A 6,688-nucleotide genomic window follows, 5' to 3' on the forward strand; every position below is an offset into this window, starting at 1 on the left:
AACAAACAAATTCACTTTCAATTAATATTAAATGGATAAGATACCTACTAGAACCCGTAGCTCATCTGGATCTGTTATCGGAGTCCATAGACACCATAACTAAACTCCGCCAATCTTGAGACAAGGTTTCGAGAACTTTGGTAATCAGATATGAACGGATAGGGAAATGATATCTTAGTTCCATGAGGCTGAAGTCGTATACCCGTATCTACTGATTATTAGCCGGACGAACTTACGTTAAGCTCCTTAGATCTAATTAACATCAGGCGACCCAATTAACATAATTATAAGTAAGATCCTCTGATTGCGGTGAGTCGTTTTATTTCCTTACTGGATGGACAGCATCGTTTTCTGAGTACACCAGCGTCTGTGATAGCCAACCAGTATTTAATGGAGGTAGGGCGTATTCAATGTCCACATCGGTAGGTACCACTTACCTATCTTTTTTTTTTCTTTTTTTTTTTTTCGGGGTGAAGTCCTCATGGACTACCTCCGCCTGGGGAAAGGCGGAGGGGCGTGCCGGACTCCTACCGGCTAAAACCACCCCGGTGTCCACCCACAAGTGCACGCAGGGCCGCGGGAATCCAAATTCTTCCGCAGCCCCACACCAGTGCTGGCCTGGTCTGTCCAGGCCTCGTCTCCTGCACGGGGAGGTGAGGCGTTCACCTACTCCGTGCATCGCCTCAGAGGCACGCGCCGACACCCGCACGCGCCTCCGTCTCAGGTCCATCGAATAGGGGGCGAGGGCTTTCCCAAGTCCCTCGCTCTTGGACCCATTCATGGGGGGCGGAAAAGGGAGTTGTCCGCCCTTCTTCTGCGCCCGGTGCGCCTTCTGCGGCCGGGGAAGGGAGTCGAGATCTCCCTTTCCCGTTCCGCAGTTTCCTTCTGCGACATCACGTCCTCGCAGAAGGACACCACGGCGTCCCACCTCTTACCTATCTACTTCAGCCGCGAAGCAGTCATTCGTTCTGGTTAGAAAGTTTGGTTAGAAGTTAGCTATTATACAATACAATTGAAACTCTACCCTCCGGTCTCAAAGGGGGTGGCGACATTCACGTTGTGTTGGTTATGTGCTGAGTGCGAGTTTTTTAACGGTCTCGATCGCGTAAAAGTTAACTCAAATTTGTATGTAGTTGGAACAGCGCCCGTAGTGGCAAACGCAGGTAAACGTTCCGACTCCATACAAATTTGAGTTAACTTTTACGCTATCGAGAACGTTTAAAAACTCGCATTAAGCGCACAGACTCCGATAACCACCAAACGGCCGTGAGTTCGTTTACCCATCTACGTAAAAATAAATATATTACAGTTTCTCTGAAGCTTGTCAATGAGTCTGAAAAATTCTGGTATAATGACAAAAAAATTGATATCACTTAAGAAATGAGAAAGAAAAACAATCCAAAATGTAATGACTATTGACTGGAAGGGGAAGTACTCGCTCTGTAATCTAGGGCTTTTATCACGACATACATCAGTAAATTTTTAAAAGAAACTTAATAACTTCCACGTACTAAAATGAATTGAAAATCAATTCCAGCATTCATGGTCTTATCAGTTGACAGCGCATGTTACAGGAGATTGTTTACCGAGCCGCCACCCAATTTCAAGTTATTAAGGTTACGTCAAGCTATGAAGACGAATAGACACGTGATTTTGAGAACCTTAAAATCCTATCTACTTAAAGGTTAATATTTAAGTGTAATCCGTACTTTAAAACACAGTAAATAGCGGTGTTCGACCATACATTTAATTTAAATGAAATTTTACTAGTACATTATTAAAAATTTTGTAATTAATTCACGATCATTGATGTTACAGGATATTTTTATACATTTAATTTTTGTATTTATATTTTTTTTTATTTGCTTTGTTTTTCTTGTAAAAGAGGCAAATTAAACATGCTTTAGTTTTTTGGTTCATATTTCAAGCTAGTCAATTGTCACCAAGGAAAAAAAAAGAAAAAAACGTTGACCAACAGAAGAGAAAATGGTACTAAACTTGTTTGTCTTTAACCATATTAAATTTAATTAAAGCACGATCAAATTTTAAGCAGAATGAACAAACAACGTCGCCAACTTCTATTACCTAAAGGGAGTCTGTCAAGCGTTTTTCAGCATGTGTCCAAATGTATTTATTTATATGAAGCAAGGATTATTGGTAGCCCGAAGGCCTTTCCGACAGGTGGGCGAGCACGAGCTCAGTCAGGAGGGGTATGTGTAAATGTATGTATGTATGTATATTTTGTTGTTTAGTTTTTTTTTTCCTACCTAAGCTGAGAGCCTTGAGAGGCTATTTCAGCGTAACCTTAACTAGTAGGTGAGCTCACGGGGCTCGAAGTTGACGACGTTGGTAACACGAACCCTAGCAAGAGCTGTGCTTCGCAGAATCTATCACCGGATCGGAAACGCGACCCACTGAGAAGACCCGCGAGAAACTCAGTGGGCTGTGTCTGAGGGTTAATTTACTCGTCGAGCCCTTCGTCGCAGGCGACGGGTTCGACGAGAACGATGACCGGTTATTTATCGATAAGTGTACAATGTACCTACATTGTATTTTGCGACATTTAGACGATTGGCGAAATATTCGCTGAATACCTAGGTGAATAATTATGTGTGACACTGTGCTTCTCGCCGGAAAGTCTCAGTGCGCGATCGGCACTCACAAAGTGACCGAACCGGCACAAGAGGCACTCACAAAGCAACTGCCCTTTTGAGCTTCGTCTGGGGGCGCTAGGGCTGTTGTTAGCAAAACTTCTCCTACTGGCTGAGCCTTTGAATTCACTCAGCCGTCCCAGCTAGCACCCTAGTTTCTAGACCAGTTGCAGTCTTTTCATCCCAAAAGAAAAGAAAACATACTCGGAGTCATCTGTAGTGTCCCGAAAGAGACAAAAATCAACTGCGGTAGCGGGCATATTCTCCCATCGCCCACCTACCATTCCGCGCCTCGGTCATATGGACTTTGATCCGGCCAACCGACCTGGATCTTCCAGGGGGGCCCAGAGGTCGCTGAGGTTCGGGCTGGGAGAAAGTCTCCCATTCCGGCCGATCGTTCGGGGGTGGAATGTAGGGGTTGGGGCGGAGGAAGGGAAGACTTTCCCTTACCCTTACAGGCCTCCAGGTTGCCGGCCAGGATTCAGCTCGGCATTTACAAGACGTATGTCCGTTCCTGTATCACGTACGCAGCTGCGGCCTGGTATCACCTCATCCCGCAGCGTATGCGGGTGAGGTTGCAGGCCCAGCAAAATCTGGCTCTTCGCGCGATAGTAGAAGCAGGCCGTAACGTCAGAAATGACGTAATAGCCTAATAGGATATTGATGTGGAGTCACTTGAAGTGGTGTTATCTGATACTTTTTGTCTATTTTAGTATTGTGGCTTTTTTATTGTTGCTTTTTTAACAGCTCACAAATGAGATCCCCTTTGTGTTTCTAAGACATCATATTGGTAAATTAACATACGCACCTGTTCGGAAAAAAATTAGAACTGCCATGTTTATGGACGTTTGATGGATGATTTGTCGATAAAATTGATTGTATTTAAACCCCTTAAAGTCTCGGTCTTCTAGGACCGAACACACTGTATATAGATTGCTATTAAATACAGGGTGTAGATCGTGATTTTATAGGTTTTTTTATTTATTGCATAAATGGGTGGACGAGCTCACAGCCCACCTGGTGTTAAGTAGTTACCGAAGCCCATGGACATCTACAACGTTAATGCCGCCATCCATATGTGTTCTAAGGTTTCAATATAGTTACAACGGCTGCCCCACCTTTCCAACCGAAACGCATGACTGCTTCACGGCAGAAATAGGCAGCGTGCGGACTCACAAGAGGTCCTACCACCAGTAATTACGCAAATTATAATTTTGTAGGTTTGAAAATATGTTAATTATTTGTGTTGTTAATTATTTGTAACTATTATATTTATATTATATTAATACGTGGAAGATTTTATTATAGATCGCAATAATAATCTTCCAAGTTTGTTCGTTTTTCGAAGGGCTTGATTTCCACCCAGTAAGTATATTTTTAGAAGCTAAGGTGAACTAGCTAATTTACGGCTCATCTGATATTAAGCGATTGCTGTCGCCTACGAACAACGTAGGTTGAACACTACATCCTAAAGACTGTTCGAAGTCTCATTCATATAACAACTTTGCCTTTCTTAAGCCGCAAAACGCAACTGCTTTGCAACAGAAATAAGTGCTATGTTTATATGTACCTCCCGCGCTGACATTACGGACTAGTGATTTTGCAAAATATTTATTTTGGCGGTTTATTTACACGATGGTATTCCTTTTTCGTGAAAAACATTCGTGAACGCTATTTGGAACTTATTTATTTATATAAATTAGTACCTGCTGTTTACTCAAACATAGTCGCATCACTCAATGCAAGCACAATGGGCATTAGATCAAGAAAGCCACGAACGCTAAATATCTGATTAAATTAGATTAGAACAGGGTTTTATAAAAAAAATGTTTGAAAATTTAAGCGAGTAGGACAAAATACAGAATACAGCAAATATGTTTTATTCGCTTTTATGTGTGTCATCTTAGCACAAAGTAAACGACCGACTCATTGGGATTACTTATTGTAGTACAAGTTGTTTCAATATTCCTTATGACGACTTAGTTACGACGAGTGGTTTGTATTAGTGACATGGCTCAGGTAGGGGTCTAATTAATTTCGCATGAGTGCAAAACGAGTCCATGTGAATATACGAGGTAGAAGTGTTTTAATAATTAACTAGTTTTTAGCGAGCGAAACGAACGTTCCCGTTTTAGTCTTAACAAAATAAAAGTTGGAGAACATAATTTGAGTTGGTTTAACAGCTCAGGTAAATCGACTTTCTGGGCTCTATCGGCATGTCTTAGGTACTGTATTCAAGCATCGAGATGTTGTAGCCATAATGAAATATCAGAGCCAATGAGTTTATCTACTGTTTTTTTTAATGTCTTCATCCTATTCTGCATTGCCCGCTCCATCCGGTCACTGGAAGGTCCGTAGACATATTTTTCCACCGGTGCCTTCCGGCGTCTTGTTGTCTGAATTGCAGAATGTTCGAACGGAAGCACGCTTAATGTTTGTAGTCTTTTGTTTACGTTTAAGGAATCTGACATCAACATATTTTAATCAGATGAAATTTTAAGATGATTTTTGAAGATGATATTTAAATAACTCACTATTGAAATTATTCATAACGAATTCTAACTACATCTATTATTATTTTTTATAATTCTATTATAATTTTTCTTTTTTAGATAATAGAATAAAGATCTCCGACCGCTTAGAACACAGATAAACAAACAAACACACGCATAAAATTTATTTTAAATAATTAGATCGTTTTTCTGGGAAAAACTACATTGCCTGAGAAGTGTCTATCTACTATCCTTTCCAGTTGACTAACAAATCTGAATATTTAACTTATTAAAAATAGGCATTAAGAAGTTTGTCAATTTATTTAGGATGTATTGATAACTTTAAAAATGACATGGGCGTATTTGAAGTAAAAATTGTAATATAAGTAAATACATTAAAAGAATTTGTTCTGATCTGAACTAATTGTGTGTGTGAAGTATGTAATACTCGTAGATATTGACCCAAATTCTTATTTCATTGTTATTCAAAATTGTTTACGAAACCGAACACATTAACGATATACAAAAGGCTCCGCAGGTGGCTGGGCGATTAATCACGGGATGGAATTGGTCGGCGTGGGGCGGACGGCGGCGCTGGGCGGCGGCGGCGACGGGCGCGGTAGTGCCGCTACGGAGACACGGCGCGTCGCACGACCACCCGCCGCCACCCGCCGCGCCCCCACCGACCGACCACCGCCACTTGCGCCACATACGAAACAGAACGACACAACCGCAACACTTACCTGACTTCATCAAACTGCTGCAAAAGGTAAGCCAACTAAATACAAAGGATAATGGTAATTAAGATATTACCTATAAATATTTTAAAAAGATTACGATAAGTAATCATAAATCAAATCATATTTCATTGAAAATACAAACAAAGTAAACAAGCTTATGCAGTTGAAATAATAATTAAATCCACAAGAAATAATTTCAATATCTTTCTGTCGTTCTATGAAAGGTTTCATTGAAATCAGAAACTTGGTCGTTTTATTGGACCAACCTGTTGAACTTAGTTATATTTGCGTGCCGACTAGATTCAATTTTCAAGGAAACTTAAGTCTTCCCGTTAACGTTATCACTTTATCTTTCCAATTATCGTTCCAAGAATTTTAATAGAAGTGATCAAGTACACAGTACGTTTATTGCTTTGAAAGTTAAAGGAGGGGACTGAATGATGTTTCTAGGTAGATTACATCAAAACCGAGATTTTTTTATTTAGGAAAATTCAAAGGAGATAAAGTTACATTGATAAAAAGATTGAAATTCCACAAAGTACTTTCAAAAAGAGAATTATTTACTTAACATGGCTTATTTTGTCATATTTTCGTTTCGTATAAGTTGGAAACGTTTAATAATGTAAATACGAAATGAAGTAGATAGCTACGATATAAATATATGTATTACTACAAGTATATTTTGTTTTATTCTCGTGTGCTCTTTAGGCCTATTGTGCAGCGTTTTTTTTTTTATGAAATACTCATACTTCAGATATAAATTACACACGCGAGTAATAATAAGTAATTAATATTAGAATTTGTA

The sequence above is a fragment of the Bombyx mori genome, chromosome 10 (assembly GCF_030269925.1).
Source record: "Bombyx mori chromosome 10, ASM3026992v2".
NCBI lineage: Eukaryota > Metazoa > Arthropoda > Insecta > Lepidoptera > Bombycidae > Bombyx > Bombyx mori.